The sequence below is a fragment of the Pararge aegeria genome, chromosome 3 (genome assembly GCF_905163445.1).
Source record: "Pararge aegeria chromosome 3, ilParAegt1.1, whole genome shotgun sequence".
NCBI lineage: Eukaryota > Metazoa > Arthropoda > Insecta > Lepidoptera > Nymphalidae > Pararge > Pararge aegeria.
Window position 1 is genome coordinate 1,209,925 of NC_053182.1, and position 22,988 is coordinate 1,232,912.

Here is a 22,988-nt window from a genome sequence, read left to right on the forward strand (position 1 = left end):
ACTTTCACTGTTGGCCAAACTTGACCTATAAAGTGAGAACCAGTAATAGTATAGTAGGATACTGTTTACAACGGGATAAGGCAAATCACAAGCCGCTATATAGAAGCGCAACAACGTCGAAGTCTTCCATTCGAATTTAGAATTTTGTTAACTGACCTAAAATTCAGCTGTATCTAGTTTGCGATTGGTTAATGTCACGTTTACGCGTGGAACGTGTGTAACGTAATAAGAGCAATATGAGTAATTAAAGGTAAAACCTAAAGACGTCACATAATGACGATGTGAAAATACTTCAGATCAAATTCAATTTATAACAAAAACAAGGAAAAGCGACTGCCTTAAAACTAGAGTCTACTACAATCGTGATAAAAATTGCTTTTTTTTTTTTTTTTTTAATGCGACACGTTTATTGTAAAATTTGCCCTCTCTACTTTGCCACAATTATACCACGACTTGGTCTGCGTTTATTTCGGTTTTTTACAAATCCGGGGAAAACTTTAGTTTCCCGGGATAAAAGTAGCCTATGTGCTTTTCCTTTTTGTAACAAACAACCATCATCATAAAGACAACTTAATAAATTTAATCAAATTTTGGTATGCAAAGGCAGTCTTATTGCTAAAGCAATCTCTTCCAGACAACCCTTGGGAAAAATAATTGAAGGTAGTAATTATTTTCATATTTTTAATATATTATTAATAAGTAAATTTATATTTTTAATAAGTAAAGGGTAGCTTTAAAATTTGCAATGCAACGCATTCAAAAACATTTAGCTAATATCGATAACATAACAAAGTACCCGATTAAAAACCTCTTACTTAACGTTGAGTAAATACTTATTAGCAATAAAAAAAAACTCAGCCATTTTACTGTACAGAGTGCCAAGTTTGAGATTTTCTACCTACGTTTAGTTATTCGGTCGCGTTGATGTTAACCAGGATTTATACGAAATCGAAACAGCGACATCTAGTTAAAATAATGGGAAACATTGCCACTAGATGGCGCTCTAGGTAGGTACAAATATTTACTAGACACCTACGCAAAACAAAAACCGCAGGAAACAGAAAAGCAGAAAATTTTTCCGGACCAAGTTATGGTATACGGAATATATCATATTCTTTACTAGGTATATACAAATGAATGTTAATTTAATGGAACGTACGAGCGCGACACTTTTGTAATGAGTCTGATAAGTCTCAATTAATGGCAGAGCTTGTAACTGCCACTAATTGTTACACTATGTGTTCATTAGCAAGGAGCGAGTGACGTCACGTCCAAAATAATAGCGGCGTTGGTATAATACGCTTGTGATATGATATTATATGTGAAATAATATTCAAATAATATATGTGTAATAACAAACGGGGGTACACTCCTCCTATTCCGTGCAAGACCGTGGTGTTTGGAACACCCCCTACAAAAAACATAAGTCTAGCAGTTCAGAAGTTTTCTTACTTAAAATAACATGAGATATTTCATGTCTGGTGGGAGGGTTCGGCATCCGTAAAGACAAATAATATTGTATATCGAGACCAAATGCATGAGCCCAACAACACATCGGCTGAGTTTTCGTGGAGTTGGGTTATCCGCAGATCGACCCCACTGCAGCATCAGGTCAAGGTTACAATAATGTGACTATTAGTATGACTTGGTGAGCCAAATATCAATAACAAGTCGAAGTAAAAATATCAGCAAATATTAATTCAATCTTGACACCACCCGAGAAGAGTTAAAATAGCTTGAACAGTCTTACAGATGTTTAAGAAATACGGCTAAGAACCGAAGCGATTAAAAACTCATTATATCTATCTACACCAACCGCACTGGGCGAGCGTGGTTGACTTCGGGATAAACCCTTCTCATTGTGGGAGGAGCCCCATACTTTGTAGTGGGCCGGATATGGTTTAAGATCATTATTTCTCAAAAGAATAACAAAACTTCATTGAAAATATTAAATTCAAAACAATCTTTATCTTTATAAATACTTCTAACTGTATCATCTATTAGCATAACTAAATGACGCTAAAAATAAAATGTTCGTAAAAGCGGGTAGTTACATAAATATTAGCGAGTAAACCAAAAGACTAAAACAAAGATCATTGTTTACTGGAAACGACTTATGACAGTGACATATCATTTATCCAGTAGTTTTTTTTTTTTTTTTATATAATAATCGTTGATTTGGCTTCTTTCATATCAGATGTTACTTCATTATAAATCTGTGCTCCAATTATGAAATGATAATGATATTATCTATCTATACCTACTTAAGAATAGAGACCGCAGATCAGAATACTGTTGTTACCACCTCTTCTATTTACACGGGTCGTATGAGGTCACTAAGGGAGTATAACCCTAAACGGGCAGCAGCGTTCTCTGTGCTGTTACTATCTAATGCAATAACCACAACGTACGGCATAATGCACAAAAAAAAAGTCATAGAATTTATTGTACAAATATTTAGCATGATATAATTAATATATATATATATATATATATAAAATAAATAGATATCACAATAACATATCATATAGTAAAAAAGTCATACGAGTCCCACACGCTCTTTCGAAAGCGGCGAAAGTTTTCCTCTGCTTCCGAAATAGTACTGTGCGTCAACGCATTTAACCGAGGAATATATAAATAAAAAAAGAAAAAAACTATCTAATGCATTCACCAAATAATAAGTTGCTCAAAGGCGTGTGCAATCAATCAATCCGAATTTGCCCAGTGTGATGCACTACGGCTTAAACGATACACATTCCCTGAGAAGATCCCTGCTCTCTAGTGGGCCAGTTGAAATGGTTTACAGTCGAGCAGTGAGTTTTAAACGAATAGCAGTTAAAAGTTCAGCAAGAGTTATGCCGTGAATAAATAACGCGGCAGGCGTGCAGATAAAACATGATTTTGGAACGAGGCCAATGAAGTGGTCTTATTGGAACAACGAGAATCGACGCTGATTCACCCGCAGTGGCCGCTGAAAACGAACAAAAGAGTTATCGGGGTATTTAATTGTTAAAACAAAGGATCCAACACTGAGCTTCGATTACAACGTGGTCAAATGCGATTTACATTAAGAATGTCCTTCATACATTCGCGAAGTTTATAAATGCAAACTAAATGCAGAAGTGAAACGAGCGAGCAAGCAGATGAATAAAACAGATAAGAGGGCAGTTTGATAAAATCAAATCAAATCTTTAAATTTCCCACGCTACACGCACCTTCTCTTTCCGCTTTAAGAGATACTAATGCTCACTATAACTAGGTATCGCTTAAATCGAATGCCTAATGATTTAAGCGGAACTCCTTATTTAGTTTCAAACAAATTCAACAAAGACAATTATGGCCGTTTTCACTAAACGTAGGAAACGCTTAAATCGAATGCCTAATGATTTTGATGATGCCTAGAGCAAAAAAACCTCTCACGAAATCTTACGCGATGTCTAACGACTTTAGGCGCAGTCTAAAGTTACGACATCGATTCTGCGGAGCGTTAAGTTTAGGGATCAAAAAATGGGCAATAACGATTGGTGAAAGGTAAAAGTATGACTAGGAATCTTCTTTGATTAGACGCTACTTGTTACAGTCTTCAATGAAAACGGGTATTAGACCCCAGGGTTATTACGTATCTCGCGACAGGCTTGCAACAGGCGTAAATCTCGCGAGCACTGCTGTCAAACGTCACTTTTGTTTATTTATTATATTATGTAAAAGTGAAGTTTGACAGCAGCGATCGCAACATTTACGCCTGTCGCAAGATACGTAATCACCCTACCGGTAAATTCTTATAATTCTTCGTGGTAACGTGTACCCTGCCTTAACAAAGTCCAAGTATTAATACGTGGAAGTATTGATTCACCTCATGCATGTTTTCGCCCACAACACCGATTGCCGGATGAATGGTGGCGTATTATCACTACAGTACAAACAGCCGCGACGCAGTCCGTCGTCCACTTGGGTACGAAGTCCGTGTTTTCGTTTCAAGATCGACTGTACTGTGTAATCGTCAGGGATGCCAACTACTCAAGAATCATTTATACACAAAGAAATATTGATCACTTTGTGTCCAAAATTGCTATTTCTGAGTAATTTGACCAATTTTGACTAACAACTGTTTGCAATTTGATGTTTGGGTTAAATTGCAGAAATGAAATGTTAATAAAACCTGGCATAAATTGATGTTATCTGGAAGTTAACACCTCGCATCAATTCGATTGTTGATATTCACAACAGGATTTATTGTCTCATTAGGTAGGTAAATAATTTTAAAAATCCCACGAAAATTGTTCGCCATGTGATAATTTTAAGAAGTAGTGAGACATGAACACATGCTACCTGCAAATGATTAAAGAGAGAGAATACACCTAGAATGATTCTTACACTTCAATACTTTGTTTCGTTTAGCAGAGCAGCAGGTTTGTTTGTTTTAGATAAAAAATTACACGAAAACTATTTGCCTTGTAGAAAATTAACAAGAAGTAGTGATGTGGCAACCCTACCTCCACAGGGTGAACCCGTGCATCCGCGACGCGCGACAATTGCTTCGGTGGACTTCGAACCGCATTGTCTGCGAGTGGTGACTGCCGCCGCGTGGTCCGTTATCGGAGCAGCCAATTATGCTACCATTACATCATTACAACTCCTTAATACGCGGGTACTACGTTTGGACGCCATCGCAAATAGTGATAAGGAGTCCTATAAATGCGAAAGTACGTTTGTTTGTCATTCCTTTACGCCCTAACCAAGCAATCAATCTACTTAATTTATGACTTAAAGTTAGTTGAAAGGACGAAGAGCAACAGACTATTTTAAAAATAACATAGATTATTTACCTAAATCTTCTTATGAAAATAGAACAAGTAGATGTTATCACTTTCCTAGGAATAAAAATTGACAAGAAATGCAATTGGAAAGCCTATGTAAATTATGTTTATGCAAAGGTCAATAAATATGTCTATGTTCTCGATAGATTAGAAGAAAAAACTCACGTAACATAGTTTTAATGTCATACTACGTTTATACATATTCTGTGCTTACGGTAAACGGTATTCAGTGGCGTGCACAGGGTTTTCGGCTTTCGGCACCAAATCCGATGTTTGCAAACATATAAATCTATCTAATCGAGAATAGAGTAGATTATGTAAATATTACCTAAAAATTAAAACCAGATAATATATTGTTATACAGTAGGCCTTGTCAACAAATGTATAGTCACGCAGCGAGCTACGAAACAGGCGTCGAGTTACGAGACTGTGGGGGACAAAATTCGTAATAAAATAATCCGAAAGAGAACTAAAGTCACCGACATAGCCCAAATAATAAGCGAGCTGAAGTGGCAGTGGGCGGATCATGTCTGCTGTAGAACGATGGCAGTTGGGGCAGACTTCAGGCAGGAATAAGATGACTGATGAATATTTTTAAATAAACATAAATACTTAGAATATACATATAAACACCCAGACACTGAAAAACAGTCATGCTCATCACACAAACATTTTCCAGTTGTTGGAATCGAACCCACGGCCTTGGACTCAGAAAGCAGGGTCAGTGCAAACTGCGCCAATCAGCCGTCCGGTTGCACTTACTACATACTTCCGTCGTTTGGCGTAACGTTTACCGTTCAAGCATCGCACGCATCAGAATCTCCCAAAAAGGATATTTTTTGCCATTTTTTCCCGAGATTCCAATATAAATGAATCCTAGCTAGATCGATTAATCGCCCCCGAAACCCCCCTGTGTACTAAATTTTATGAAAATCGATGGAGCCGATTCCGAGATTCTAATTATATATATATACAAGAATGGCTTGTTTAAAGATATAAGATATAAAATTCTGACGTCGCCTTTTACTGACAAGGTAGGTGTAGTATTTTGATTTCAAGTTTCAAGTATGAATCAGAGTTCGATAAGGTCGTTAACTTCCGCGAATCGTATGGAAATTAATGTTAAGAACGAGTGGGGAAGTCCAAGATAAATATTTACACATTTTTATGGTTATAAATAACCGTTATTGCGGAAACCAATACTGATACAACCTTCAGATCATCGGTTTATTAATTGGCACAAATGCTGGGCACAGACCTCTTCTCGTATGGAGAAAGAGATATGTAGCTTACACCCACCAGACTGCTCGGATTAGCGTTAAAGGATTAAATAATCGACTTCACCGTTCAACTGATGCAACGTTTATTTTAGCTAAACTTAGTTTACTCGTTAAACAGGGCTACAGTTCCAAAATTCAAATAATTAAATAAATATTCATTTATTTCAAGTAGGCCTAATATAAGCTCTTTTGAAACGTCAAGTCTGTCTGTTTGTAGTGACTCTACCACCGGTTCGGAAGGCAGATTCTACCGAGAAGCCGGCAAGAAACTCAGCAGTTACTCTTTTCCAACATCTTACATTTTACATTTTAGCGTTCATTTTTCTATCTTGTGAGAGATGAAAGCGGAGCCGGATGCTTCCAAGCAACCTTGTCATTAAGAAATTCATCAATATAGTAACCTCGCTGTAATAAATGTGTTTTAACATATTCTCTAAAATTATGCATTGTTAGATCCGAAATACCTTCCATATAATACGTATGTTTAGCAAAACGTCGTTTTATAGAACTTGGTATCCAAATTAAACAGACCCCAAGGTTTCCTTTCTATGCAGCCTTGAGACTTACTACCATCGCTTCAAGCAGTGTTGTTTAAAATAACAGTTTAATATGACACACCTTAAATCAAACGGACGTCATCCTCAAAAGTAATTTCTGGAACATAAACGTCAAAAATATAAAAATAACACTTCTTTTAGTGATAACAGTAGGTCCTTCACCTAACTGATATCCTCCCAAAAGTAAGAATCTATGTAATACAAAAACCAGCTTTCAAATCTGTCCATTCGTACGCTATGATGACGCGGAGAAATATACAAATCGAATATTCGATAGAAGCAGGCGTTACTTTGCGGAAATCCATAATATATTACGAAAATTAAGCTTAATTTGCTATACTCCGCGAACAGCGGGAGAATCTGTATGGTGTAAGTAATTGAATTAACAATTATTCATTGTAAAGTCAACATCTCCTGAAGAAAAACATCTCGTTTCGCTCCGAAACTCCGGTTTCGGTGCGTAGTAGATCTGTTTGGTGTGGAGTATAAGGATTGAAGAAATTATAAATTACACCATAAAGATTCTCCTGCTGTTCGCGGAGTATAGCAAATTAAGCTTAATTTTCATAATAACATACAAATCGGTCAAACTAATAGCACCTATTTTTGCGTCGAGGGTTAATATCATCGGTATGAAGACTACTTAGTTAACATGGAACTGAAATCTATTACAAACAGCACGCTTCGCGGCGCAAGCGCATAACTTGCACGTGATCTAATTCCTGCACGTTGACGCTTCATTGCGCTTACAATACGTACTGGTTCACTGAATTACTATACACTGTTGTGAGTACACGAAATTGTTAAGGTGTGGTAAAAAAAATATTTAATATTAGTTGCAGTCGTTGCTTTGCGAAATACCATGATATACAAAACATTCTACTCGTACTTCTCATTCACAGAATTAAGAAATTACAGAAACCGTGTACACGACTAATATTGAAGCATCAAAAACATTAACATTTTTATATATATATATATATATATATATATATATACTACGACAATACACACATAGCCATCTAGCCCCAAAGTAAGCGTAGCGTAGCTATCTTAGTACCCATAACTCATATAGGTACTAAGATAGCTGATGTTGAATATTTTTATGAATATAATACACATAAATACTTAAAATATACAGATAAACATCCAGACACTGAAAAACAATCATGTTCATCACACAAACATTATCCAGTTGTGGGAATCGACCCCACGGCCTAGGACTCAGAAAGCAGGGTCGCTGCCCACAGCGCCAATCGGCCGTCAAATTATTGTCATGTAAAAACAACTCTTATTTTCATATATTTTTTGTATCAAATTTTAATGAAACGGAAAGACATGTGACGTGCTACTTTTATACCAGCGCCAAATGTCAATATAACTGTGGCATACCGACAAACGAATTGCAATCTCGATGGCTCTAAGCTAACTAAAGCAGAGATCCAACATATAGTCCCCACCGTAAGAGCATATTATTGCTTAGTCAAATTGTTACTTTGTTAAAGTAACTAGCCTTTACTAAGCTAAACTAACTAGACGTGATATTTCAGATCAATCGGATGCCGGGAAGTGCTTGGAAATTGAATTGCATACAAATTTCAAACCCGACACAGAACGAACGAGAAATGAGTAGAAAAAAGTGTCGCATAAACTGCAAATTTGTTACTTTTACATAGACGTGATATTCCAGATAAATCGGATGCCGGGAAGTGTTCGGAAATTGAATTGCAGACAAAATTTCAAACCCGACACAGAGCGAACGAAAAATGAGTAGAAAATTGTGTCGCATAAACTGGAAATTTTCAAGGATGCTAAGTCCTTAACCCTCCGCCAAAAGTAATTTCCGATATGAGTTTTCACTTGGCAACTATAAAAGGATTGTTGAGGTCAGACATCGCAAGCTCGCGAAACCTTAAATAAGGCTATATAAACCTGTATAGTAAGTTGGACTTTTGGACTTAAAATGAAATCGCGGTTGCTCTGTATCTTGTCTGTTCAACTAGGTATGTTACTATTGCTTACAAGTAATATTTTCGTCCGCATGGATTTTCTATTTTCCGTGGTATCACAAGCTTTTACCGAGATCCTAAGTATTCTTTGTGTATTTACCAAGGTCATTGTCGGATATTGGATATCATGTAAAAACGACCTAAGTATCATTATTATTCTATGTGTATATACCAAGGTCACTGTCTATTAGCGTGTAGAATTTCATCAAAATCCGCTCAGCAGTACTAGGTATATCATTTATTTTCATCTTCGGATAAAACTTTAGCTTTAATTGCGTCTTGGCATTTGCCCGTGGTTTTGTCCGCGTGGCATTCGTGCGTGAACTTCCCGGGACAAAATGTAGCCATATGTTAATTAAATCTCCATTTTCAGCTAAATTAAAGAAATTATCAAGAAGTGAGAAACATAAAAAAAAAAATTTTTTATTACACTACAAGTCAGCCCTTAACTGCAATCTCACCTGGTGGTTAGTGATTGTGCAGTCTAAGATCGTAGCGGGCAAATCAGGTAAATAAGGCGGTAATATTAAAACAATAGGTACCCCGGGTTTCAAAGCGACATCGTATTGTAACAAATCGCTTGGCTGCACGTCTTTAATAGGATGATAACTAGCTCAAACCAGATCAGTGAAAATACAGTAATTATAACTTCCAAAATTTTCTCTGCCGAGAATCGAATCCGGGACCTGCGCTCAATAGACCACATCTCTCACAACTTGCCAGGAAGGTCGTCATATTATATACTTAATAGATATATTTCCATTGCTTGATATACACAAATAATTACGCTTATGACAATATTTGCCAGCAGCAATTTCTCGTACTGTAATAACAGTGTAATAAGTCAGATAACACTACAATTATAACGTTTCATAATAACTGATCTCCTAACATATTTATTACTATTTCTGTTGATATAGTGGAAGACATTTAGACTAAACATCAATCACTTGATAAGAGATTATAATAACTGTTTCGTTACAACTTCCCTAATAATATATACAATTTAATTATTAATTTTATATATTTTTTAATTCGTAGAGAAAGGCCCGATTACCTTATCTGGCCGCGATTGCCAGAGAGTCACAGTCCTGTCTGTTCCGTAATTTTCATTCATCATCAACCCACAACCGGCCCACAACAGGGCACGGGTCTCCTCCCACAATGAGAAAACACCAACAATGTGCAGTCCACCAATCCGCACTCTGGCAGATTGGTGGACTACACACACCTTTTTTCCTTTTACGTCTTTGGTTGCCTGGAAGAAATCGCTATGTAGCGATAAGGCCACCAAATTGTACTCTATTGATATGTATTTATATCTCTGTAACTACTTTTTTTCTTTGGTATACAATAAAAGTGTATTCATTCATTCACCTTTGAGAACATTATGCAGAACTCTCAGGCATGCAGGTTTCCTCACAATTTTTTCCTTCACAGATGAAGCAATTGATATTTGAATTACTTAAAACGCACCTAACTTAGAAAAGAGCTTATCAGAATAATAAACTTAATAAATAATACGATTTTATTATCAGAAACGCGAGTTCGAAGTTCGATATGATCGAGAAGTAGAAGAAAATGGAATAAAACCCCATTGAAGGTCTTTAAACACATGTAGGTATGCTCAAAGAGCAGTTACTTTTATCGATAAAAGTAACAGTAAAAGAAAAACTAAATACTTTAGTTACTTTACTATACAGCCGGGCACAGGCCTCCTCACTCACAGAAGAGATGGTTTTAGACTAAAGACCCACAACGCTGCTACAATGCGGGTTGTTGGATTTAACAACCTATTATCACAAGTTAACGCTAATAACCTCGACATACGGTTCAACATTCTCCCCGAGGCACGGGGGTTAACACCGCCAATTTCCCAACTCCGAACCGAAAATTCTTTAAAAAATATTTAAAATTTTTGGCTCGTCAAGGGATTCGAACCAAGGCCCTCTTGACCCTAAGTTGAGCATGCCAACCACTTTATCAGCTTACAATCAAAACACAGGCTGTGTGGAATTCTGAGACACCTTCTAGGCTATCTGGTAGTCAGATTCCATAAGACATGTCTCAAATAAACCGTCGACATATTAATATGAAACTGCATAAGACATGCTCGCGTCCACAGTGCACAGGTTATCTGCTGTTTGTAGGTGACGAATTGGACTTGTATCGCGTTATCGGCGCCCGATAGCGATAGGTGCCGGGTTCAAAGATGGGTCGGGTTGAGGGTACTCGCAGATAAATAACAAACATGTATTCTGTATCGATAAGCATTTACTATATTTAAAAATGGCCCCCGTACTTAGGGGAGCACGTTACGCGGTTGACTTTCGTTGACGTATAACTAACAGTTGTTGAACAATTACCACCAGTTTGAGTAAATTTGTTTGTTTGTTGCCCACACTAAGCAACCGACAAACTTGATTTTCGCAGAGAGTTATTTGAAAGGACTGAGAGTCATAGGCTTTATTAGGTTTAAGTTGGCGAACGAAGTTATCAACATCCCCTTACTATGATTTAAACATATATATGTAAGTGCCTGTGATAAGGCTACATGAACAAAGAATTTTTCAATTTTGAATTTATCCCAAGAAAACAAATATAACCTACTACGACAACACACACATCAAAATCTAGCCCCAAAGTGGGCGTAGCTTGTGTTATGGGTACTGAGATGACTGATGAATATTTTTATGAATAATGTACATAAATACTTATAATATACATATAAACACCCGGACACTGAAATACATTCATGTTCATCACACAAACATTTTCCAGTTGTGGGAATCGAACCCTTAGACTCAGAAAGTAGGGTCGCTGCCCACTGCGTCCTAAGGGCCATCAAAAGATTCCCGCGGGATTTGTAAAAAAAGCCCACGTCTTAAGAACAAGGACGACAGCTTGTCCAAAATATGTATGCGACGAGTTAACAACTGTCGCTATAAAATTATGACTGACTACGAGTTGTCCACTTATTGGATAAGTTACTGAATCGGGCAGCTCATTATGAACGATAATAAGATAAGCATTCTGTAAGACCACTATAATTGTGTTGTAAGTAAAAATAAAGCGTTAGTTTTGACTACAATATACGTCTTACAAAAATGCTAGTTTTTATAGTCACTTTTGCCGTCTTAATTGTAATGTAAGATGATTTTAGCACTAATTAGATAAGAGATGCAGGTTGACCCTCTCAGCGCCGAGGATTTGCGTGGAGTCTCAAGAGGCGAGCGGCAGGGACAATGAGTGTGATACGAATTAACGCTTGCCCAGGCAATTGTTGAAACATAGATGGTGACAAAGAGAACGTGTTCACGCATAATTTTGCATGGGGCCAACAAGCGACCTAGTTCAAGATAATTTTTTCTATGTTTAACATTTATTGGCCTTGGCAGTAGATACAATCGATCTATGCTGTGTGCCGTCACGAAAATCAGCATGACGCGCTATTACGCCATTGATTGATACGCCAGTTTATTATAATTTTTAAAGTTGGTATCACATTAAAATTTTCTTTTTTCTTTTGAAACAAAAATAAGAGATACTTTTTTTTATTAGGCCATATTTATTACCTGTAATAAACAACCCTTTTATACAGATTATCTAAACAAAAAAGGAACAATGAAATATATACAAATATTATTTGTACTATTGGCTTTTGGGTGCCCAAAATCAGAACATCGCATTTCGCCAAGATCTCTTGTACCTAATCGACGATTCATAAAGGCGGTTAACATGAGGAAGATTCACATTAACATATTAACATTATTATAAGGTTCATAATAATGTTAATATGTTAATGTGAATCTTCCTTTTAGACGGTTTATATTTTTGTAAATAATGATGTTAGTTTGTAATTATTATTATGTGTTTACTAATTGGAATTCAATATTATTAAATTTATTCAAAAAATACAACTTTGTGACAACATTATAATAACAATTAGAAAGAGTAAGAATTAATTATTCTTGCCCCCGATAATATCCCATTACTAATTTTTTATTATTTTACTTTAAAAAACACTTGCTTCTATCCATTACTACTTTCGCATTAATAATAATACAAGGATGTACTCACTTATTCACTTTAAACTTATGCTGCGTCTAATGTTTAGTTAGAAATAACATAAAGAGATACTGGTGTACTTGACCCAGTATTATATCGTATAAAAAGGCGATAGACGGAATAGCTGTTTCCTTAGAAATAATGTGCGACCTACATACGAGTAGGTACATGTATTATGTTTGTCAAAGTCCACAGCTCATCACTCTTTATTGTTACACTTATATACCTTCTACTTACGTATTATTAAATCATAGCAATTAATTCTTTGAATTTTTTACAATACTTTTGATTGGTAGTTAGGATAGGTAGGTAGGATATTGTACATATGCTACCTATGTTCGACATTGTGGTTTTCTGACAAGAAGTTATTCTTAGTACCAGACAGGAGTTAAGAAACAGACGTCATCCACCTGAGTGCCAGCGCGCCATCTAGTTGTATGTCGGTTTCCCAGTATTGTCACTAGATGGCGCTGCTTCGATTCCATAAAAATAGTAGTTAACTTTCACGCGATCGAATAAGTAAACGTTCTTGGGAAATCTCACACTAGGCACTACTATGTGCCTCGGAGAGCACGAAAAACCTCGAAAAAAAATAACATCAATATGAAGCGGTGATAGCCCAGCAGTTAGGACTTCTGCTTCACTTTCGAGGGGCCGAGTTCGAATCCCAGCACGCAACTCTAACTTCTAAGTTATGTTCGTTTTAAGTAATTAAAATATCAAAACAGTGAAGGAAAACCTGTCGGAAACCTGCCTGCCTGAGAGTTCTCTGTAATGTTCTCAAAGGTGTGTGGAGTCCACCAATCCCCACTGGGCCAGCGTGGTGGACTACGGCCTATAAACCTTTCTCATTTTGGAAAGGCCGTAGATAGACCGGTAAAAGGTAGATATGATGATGATAATTTTTTTTTTTACTACGATCATGTGTTATGTTATTATTTTTTTTAATTCACAGTTGGAACCTTCACTGGGCGAGCGGAATGGAACGGAAGTACAGATGAAACGAACACAACATACTGTACTGTATAGTCGAGGAGCCTACAGCCGCATTGGCAATGTCAAGGGCACGACCCAGTTTCTTGAAATCTGTATCACGGTACTGAACTCTTTTACACGTATCTAGCTAAAATAGAACAATTTAACAGCAAATAATAACTAGCAATGATCTACGGTTTTACCTGAATATTTTTTTTACGCTTTAAGTATACTATGTAACGCTGAAATAAACAAATCGGTCAGGAACCAATATTTTTAAATGCAGTCGCTACGAAGGGATTTCACTGAAATTCATTCGTAACGGTTCAAATTGGGGTTAGAAGATATTATATTCTATTTTATAGGCATTAAATCTGTAGGTTAAATTTGGAATAAAATATAAGAATAAGAATAATAGAAAGAATAGTAATAATCGTTTATTTCAGGCAATATGCAAAACCCTAAATAATAAAAGTAAAATTAATTCATTAATAAATATTAAATTCAATTTTAAAAAGTTGGTTATATAACTGGCATTCACAGAAGACATTGATAGGCACTTTCCTCTGTTTCTGGCACTGTGCGATTTTTTTTAATATGTAAGCTAACCCTTAAAGATGTGTGATGATTTTTTTTAAAACCACACATTATGAATGCCTAAGTAATTATATGTTTGTTCGTTTAAAAAACAGACAAACACAGGCAAAATCGCGTGCAACAACTATTTTATATATATAGCAACTCTCGAATAACAAACATTTTGTCATAGCGAATAACAGTTTACACTAACGTAAACAACCTGCTAACAGTAAAATATAAGGTTTAGGATTGGCCGAGTCAATGACCGGTTGTGCTTACGTCAATTGTTTGAAATGGCTAAGACGAGGGGTGAAAGGCGTTTTGAGTTTAGAGAGATTTTTGGGCTACATAAAATACAAACGTTATCTTATGCAATAGTCATCATTAATACCTGAATTGTGTTAATATCTATGCTATTTTTACTTTTTTTTTTAAAAGCTATATTTTAATAGTTCCTGAGATAAGCGCGTTCATACAAACAAACAAAAAATAAAACCTTCATATTCATAACTATTTAGGTATAAAATATTCGAATTTAAACAATAGGTAAATTAACCTAATAAAATAAAAAAAGAGAGTTTATATGCATAAATTAAGCCCCATTGGAGATTGCTAAAGGAATCCCCGTCACTTCCTTTCACACAGCATTTAGTAGATTTTTATTAATATAGCGACATAGGTACATACAATTTGTAATGATAGAAAAGATTTCATAAAAACTTTCCTTCACTATGAAGATACGTGAAGGTAGTTTAGAAAAGAAACTAACACTATGAAACAGTTAAGTTGATTAAAACTTTAACAAAACCATTTTAATGGTGGTGGACTTCAGAGACTATGACACTTCCTTACCTTAAAAGTCTGGACATATAGAAAGCCCACTATTTTAAAAAGTATGACTATTTCGCCAACTAAGCTATGCTATCATCCAACTAAATGCACAAAGCTATGCTATCATCCAACTAAATGCACAAAGCTTAGATTGTGAAAGGACGACATTTTAAAGGGGTACTGGGCCCGCACAAGCCAGCTCGCTTGTTGTAATGAATATCTTCCCAGATCAATTCAATAATTTAGTAAACAGAAATCTTATAAGATACAACAGATTTCGTGTTTTCAGAAAAAAATTATCATGTAATGGGACTCCATTTATCGGATGTTAGGGAACCTCGTTTTTTTTTAACTAAATTTTTTACACACTTGTATTTAAAAATGAAAAAATCAAATCACTGAAGGATAGTCTAACCACCAAAGAAACACCGCGTAATAGGCCGGTTAAACTTTGCACCTCACGTGGTCGCGTGAAAAAAACCGCAAAAAAAATTTAACTTACCTAAACAACTTGTAACACTTATCGTATATCACAGACACTTGGTATTAATTATAAGCGAAATAAAATTAAAATAAAAAAAAATTAAATTGATGCACGTTACACGTGCGACCCGCACGACGGCCGCTCGGAAACTGATTTCGAAATTTCGTTTCGGAGTTGTCGTTCGTGGTTCCCATCGTTGGCGATCCGTGGCCGTGATCCACGTCTAGGGCTGACACGTCATGCAAAGAAACCCATTTGCATTTTACAGACTGTTCGTCTGGTTCACTAATGTTGCCACACGTTGAGATGTGACTAGGAAAGTTCCTAAATGCTTAACAGATTTGACTAGGAAAGTTCCTAGTCAAATCTGTTAAGCATTTAGTCTTTAAGAAACATTTACATAGACGGTAAAAAGAAGAAGTTTATTCTTGAAACATACCTTTTTCTAATAACTGCTTTGAGGTAATAGCTGTGTTATGGAAAAAAGCAATGAACCAAAAAAAGCATACCATGGCATTTAGTCACCAAGGAGTTGAAGATAGTTGATAACTTGGGTAGTGCGCAGCCTTACCTAGATTCACCATCAACTTAAGGTTATTATTATTATGTCATCAAGATTACCTACATCCTGAAATAATAATCAATCCAATCCAAGATCGTCAGCTAGCAGATTGAATTCAGTAGTACTATCCTTTGCTGTAGATAGGGATAGCACTACTAAATGAAATCTGTCATATTTGATTTGATTGATTATTAACTTTGGGTGATAAAGTACCGAAGTTCATTTCGATTATATTAGGGAATCCTCAAACAGCTTTCTTAGATAATTTAAAACAATTCCGATTAAACACTTAGTGGAAAATTAAACTAACAATAATCCAGGTTCCTTTCGTCCATCGGTAGTTATAGAAAAATCCAAAAATAAGTGGTAAGTTATGGCAACCAGCTTGTACACAAAACTATAAACAAATTATAAATGTAGTGCTATCATTTTACACAGAAGACATAGTGAAAAGCATGGCACATATACTTTAGACCAGACAATATAGTTCTGTTTAAGAGATTTATGTACAACCGAATTGTTTCCATTTAGTGATTAAAGTGAAAAGAACATAAAGCACGCAACCTTGATATGCAATATTTGAAGATCTTCTTTGAAGACGCCTCGATCCTCAGTATAGAAGAATAAAATGTAGCGTTAAATTCCACATTTTTCAATCAAATATCGCAGTTAAACGCAGTTTCGAGTGGTTTCGAGTTCCGATATCCGATACAAGTAAAATGTATGTAAATGTGTATCACATTTCATAGCGGACAATGTGAAAGGCATGGAACATTTTACTTGGAAACGCTGTAACATCACGAATTCGTACATGGGATACGTATTATAGGTTTTGCTTCCGTAGTATTAAAATCAGACCATTGATAGATAGTGAAGGTCTTAAAATAGCTAGTTTTAAACTAGTTTCACAACAACACTTCATTCACACAATGTGTTCATCATATCAACCGATAGACGTCCACTGCTGGACATAGGTCTTTTGTAGGAAGTTCCAAATTCCACGGTCTTGTGCCGCCCGCGTCAGCGACTCCCTTGATCTCTGTTCACCACGTTGGGCGTCGATCAACGCTGCGCTTTCCAATGCGGTGCCGCCATTCCAGCAGCTTGGGACCCCAACGTATGTACATCCGTTTTCCGAGCTATGTGCCCCGCCCATTGCCACTTCTGCTTCGCGACTCGTTGAGCTATATCGGTAACTCTGGTTCTTCTATGTTCTCCTCATTTCTGTCTTGATCACGCAGAGATACTCAAGAGCTTAGCTCTCTACATCGCCCGTTGAGTGACTCTGAGCCTTTTTATAAGGCCTATAAGTCAGCGATTATGTTTTGGACCATAATTTGCTTCACGCACTTTTTGAATGTGTTAAAAAACATTCTATTTATTACTAGAACTTTTATGAATTTCTTAATGACAAGATTCCTTGCCAGCAGTCAATTCCGCTATTATCTCCCGAAAGAAAAATGATTGTAAATTAGTTGGAAAATAGCAGCCGCTGCTTTTCTTGCCGTTTTTTCTCGGTAGAATCTGTCTTCCGAACTGATGCAAACAAACAGAATCGACTAGAGATTTGACGTTTCACAAGTTCTTATAAACTTCTAAAGTAGGACTTCTTATTTGAACCAAATAAATTTTAGATTTTTCCTTTTAGCACAACTGATAAAGTTACATTTTTCATTTACAATTTTCAAACCACCTTGACGCCGCTTTAGCGCTTTAGAGTTCTTTCTGAGTTTAATTTTAATTACCTTCGAAGGATTACAGCTGATTTAATTCAAATTTCCTCAGGAATTGCGATATCAAATGGATATAAAAAATTTCATATCCACTGATACATCCTTTGTTTATACCACTACAAGTTAGACCTCGACTGTAATCTTACATGGTGGTCTCTGGTCAGTGATGGTGCAGTCTTAGATGTTAGCGGGCTACCATGTGTAGTTCTACGAGATTTAGATCCTATTACAATAGATATAATCATCAAAATTGTACTAGGACTTTAATCTCTAGAACTCTCTTCAAAGCAAACCGCTCAGCTTTCTCGCAAGACAGATAAAATTATTCTAACATGGTGACATTGAAAAATAGAACTATTGACTTTCTTGCTTTCTCAGTAGAATCTACCTTCCGAACCGTTGTTAGAGTAACTACAAAAAGATAGACTTGGCTTTTAAAAGCTTATATTAGGCCTACTTGATATATCTGAAGACAGTCAGACTTCTAAACTGCCAATTCCACCGATGACTAACCTTGAGGCTCTGGCGAGAACCAAGGGCATTTGAATTCACTTGAAACGAACTATCCTTCTGTCATGGTAGTCATGGTAATTAGAAGAAGCATTATAGACGCGATAAGGCCATTAGGATCACTAGCCCGCATGCCGTGGTGATTATTGTAACGAAACCTTGCATAGGATTCAAATAGGTCTATCAAAAGACTTTGAAAGCAATATTATGGCTTAATTATAATATATACCTACAGGAATATGGCTTCACTGACTTTCTTTTTAGATCGACTAAAGGCCAATATTTTCGTAATACATATTATTTCCGGTGACAATTTGTATAGGAATAATTTACATACTGGAGACGGCCGCAGACTAAGTATATCAAATAAATTTCTAGACTAAGTATATAAAATAAATAACCGGTTGAGATCTTGGAGATGTCTCTTAAAAAGTTCAAAGTTTGTATCAATGAATTATTGCTCTAACAAGGTTGCTCCTTCAATATTTGTAAATGAAAATGTGAGATGGTGATACCAAAAAGAACACCCGGCTAAGAATGTTTTGGGCTTAGTCTTTAACGAGGGCGCATTTGAAACTCTCGTAGATTTATTTTTAAGTTTACGAATGTAGTTATCGCCTTCAGTACTCACTACTATGTACACATTTGTATGTAATGAACGCATCAAAAGTGCCATATTATTAATAATATTAGATATTATTTGAATAAAAAAATATATGACTTAGACTTTGACTTTTGACTTAAGCCCGGGAGATAGCTAGTTTTTAATACATTTAATAAATATTAGATAGCGAAGTATAACATTGCTATTGGGTCAATGTCAAAGTGACAACCATGTCACGTAATTGACATCGTCATAGCGAGCAGTCTATTAAGTGCAGAAAAACGACAAAGTAGATAAACCTGTCCAAGGTGCGCGAGACCGGTGAAGCAAAAACAAAGGATGTTGCCCGCTGGTGCCTCTATTTAAATAACACTTTGTCTTGCTGCATTATATTTATGGTTTGAGAAATACAATACTTAATTATCCAATACGAGGCAAAAGTCGATCTTTTGTCTCTGGTGAAGAAAAAACGAGACAAAAACATTTTAGCTTGTATTTTAAAGGAATTAACGGAGGCGTATCAATCTGTATGAATATTATAAATACGAAAGTTTTGATGGATAGACGTTTGTTACTCAATCACACCAGAAAGGATGAAAGTATCGGGATAAAATTTAGCACATAAATACATAAGATTATCGTCTGGAGTAGCACATAGGCCCCTGTTTTGTCAGAAAAATCTACGATTATCTTATCCCGTGGAATAGATTTGTTTTACTATTCACAGAGCACGATACCGACATGGGATCAACTAGTCTATTAAAAATGCAAAAATTTGTATGTTTAATTCTTTTTTTTTAATTCGGTTTAACCGCTAACACTCCGGAGACGGACATAGAATACTTATATGCACGAAAAGCACCTTCCCGTGGGCTTGAAAAAGCAATTTTTGTTTAGCAATGCACTGATGAAAAGAAAAAACTATAATGATCTTAACATAGAGATAGTGATGCATCCTTTTGATAATAATGCGATACTTCTTGGTCCAGGAGAAAGAAAGTAGCAGGTTCTTCAAAAAACTGAAAGAAACGCGGACGAAGTTGCAAGCGAGAGTTAGTATTTGTTAAAAAAATAAATTGGATAGTTTAGTGATTGGACAAAGAAAATATAGCTAAGACAAACCCATTTAAAAATATATAGGTATGGATTACATCACAAAGATTTTTAAAGATTTAATCATGAAAATTCGTTGCAGATTCCAGTCAATAAGCGTGCACAGCCAACCCTGCTTTCCCGAGTAAAGCAGAACTGAAAATAGAATGGTCTCGGTGCACTTGCACTCGGGTGACCGCGACGTCACGTAAAGTGGGGCGGGATCCGAAAATCGAATCACGCCCTCCAGCCGCCACGCAAAACAGATTAAGGAAGGTTATGAACAGGATATCGACGTTCGAGAATGGAGTCGATAGTTTGCAGCGCATGCAGGCAAGTGTTAAGTTTAAATTTAGAACGGGTTATTGGAAACTGTGATAATCCTTCGTATCACACGGATTACTGACAAACGCCCAGAATGAACATGATGATGCCCATGATGTCAAACAAATCCAAAATATAGATATAGAATAGAATTAAGTAGTTCTATGCTTTTTATACTCTTTCCTGTTGATAATGATGGCTAAAAAGTTTCATATCAAATATAATGTTATTATATGATCTGAAGAATTTGTATTAGACGGATTATTTACTTCGGGCATATGTTCGTATCTAAGCAGGCTAACCCAGAATATAGAAAACTCAAAAATACCAATTTTATAAGGTTGGTAGGTTAACCTTGCGATTGATGTGTTTTTGGACTTATTTTACTTATTAATTTATGTTTCAATATCCCACGTATAATATTATGCCCGTATGGAGGTCTACGAGACAACACTATCTGTACCAAAAGATTAGTTAAATAATTCTACTTTTAGATTTGTTATAGGTAATTTAAAAAAAGTTGTGACGTGGTAATAAATAAAAAAATTCAAAAGTTGATTGTATGATGGGGATGAAGGAAAAATGTTAGTCCATTCAAAGTAGATCTCAGCGGAAACGCATTGTTCGAGCACGTAAATTAGAAATGGAGAATGTTAATAGATTGGTATGCGGGTCCATCCGTAAACAATACCAATGAGCGCATACCAAACACCCTGAAAAAGCTAATCGAATATAAACTCCTGACGATTGCTCAATTTCAATTGAATATTAGAATTTAGAATATTAGAATTTTTCTATCTGAGTGGCCTGCTGCCATGCAGCTTTGTCGTTAAGAAATTCAACTTAAGAAATTTAATGAGTTATCAGGGATTTCGAATTTCAAAGTTGTCATAGCAGTGATTATTGTTACATGATGGGTAATGTTAATATCAATCTTTGTCGTCTTGGTCGTCCATTGCTGGACATAGAACAGTTACAAATAAATTTTGAAGATTTTCCTTAAATACTGGCAATTTGACGTGTATATTTCAATCTTAGGACGGGACTTGTGACTGTAACTGAACAAAATTTAATAAAAAACTTTTAGAGTTTGCTTACTTCAAATTAAATGAACAATCGTTTCCGAATTTTGCTGGGATCTTCAAACTCTACGCTTCGGTGTCGCTTGTGCCCTGCGGTTACTATGGTATCTTCTACCTAGTTAATGGGTCTACCAACGTTTTCGCGTGCAGAATAACGATTCCAGCACGGTGGGATAGACATAACGCCTGCCAGCCATATATATATTTATAATATAGACACTGTCCATCGCTAGGTACTTTAGCTTTAAACTCGTAGAGTTGTTGTTGATAACTACCAAGTTTATCTCCCGCTCTCTTTATCGCCCGCCGAGTTTTACGTTTTACAAATGCATCCAGCTATTTTTAAATAAAATCATCATAAAGACACTCGTAATCATTCTGCGATTTGGATTCGCATAAAATCAGCAAATTCCCTACCATTGTAGTCATGATTTTTTTTGGCAGATCGCCAAATCGTGATTCATATGTGATGTAATAAGTAAGTGTTAACGACCTGCAATTAATTATGATTAATTATTAAAGCCAGTCGGATCAATGCCAAAATTGAGTGACAAAATCCGAAAGTAATAGATATATCCATCATCGATTAACAAAATGGGAAGGTCAATGAGATAGATAAAGAAGTAAGGTTATCTATATCTGTATCTCTTCCGAGTAAGCACGTTCAATCTAGACTGGATCATCAATTTTCATCAGCCGAGAACGCAGTCAATCGTGAATCTAACAAAGATAAGGGAAAAATTTTATAGTGTATTCTCGCGTCTGGAATAAAAAGATAATAAAAGCTTTCCCTGGTAAGACATATTTTTAGAACAAATTACTAGAAGAAACCACTGAAAAAATATTATTTAGAAAATGCTGTCCTATAGAAAAATGTTCACTTAACCAGTGGGTGGCACATGCACGAAGTATTTCTACGAGATCTGTAAAAAAGCCATAGTAAAAAGTCCGTTGAAAGGTGTTATTGGCAAAGGGCTGATAGCTTGGACCTATGCAGATCAAAGTCCCAGGTGGTAATATAGCACTCTGCATCTGAAAGTAGTGTTTTAAGAACCTCCATTGGGTAGACATAAAACGGGTTAAAGGATACGCGGACAGCATTGTGCTAACCAACCATGGAAGTGCCTATAAAAACACCTATCGTCAGCTTCGATAGTGCTCTAAAATTGTAACTATTACCTCAATAGTCGGTAGGTATGTATGGGCCTAAACATAGTGTTTCATTTAGTGTAAGAGTGGTATGTATGTAGACTAACTGAAACATAGGTTAAAAATGTAATAAACCATCATCGATTTTTAGAACTTTGTTGACTTTCTGTTTGAGTATCAAGTAAAATCTTCCTTATTTTTCTCGCAACATAACTTTAGTTGGAGATATTACGGCAAACTATAAAAATTAATGTTTGAATTTTTATTTTCCGAAATAATATCATTCTCTGACGGGAATGGAAGATAAAATACTTCAGATTCTATGTACCATG

At 35.9% G+C, this 22,988-nt stretch overlaps 1 protein-coding gene across 2 annotated transcripts in view; it reads right to left on the bottom strand.

Annotated features, from left to right (window-relative positions):
• LOC120637224 (long-chain-fatty-acid--CoA ligase 4) overlaps positions 1 to 22,988 on the bottom strand; it is a 67,028-nt gene that overhangs the window by 36,935 nt on the left and 7,105 nt on the right. The window contains exon 1 of one of the 2 annotated variants that reach the window (XM_039908944.1): positions 15,619 to 15,752. The exons of the other annotated variant lie outside the window; for it this stretch is intronic. The gene's annotated coding sequence lies outside the window, so the exon portion shown is untranslated. Of the gene's footprint in view, positions 1 to 15,618; positions 15,753 to 22,988 lie in introns of those variants that run through there. 2 annotated transcript variants of the gene reach the window in all.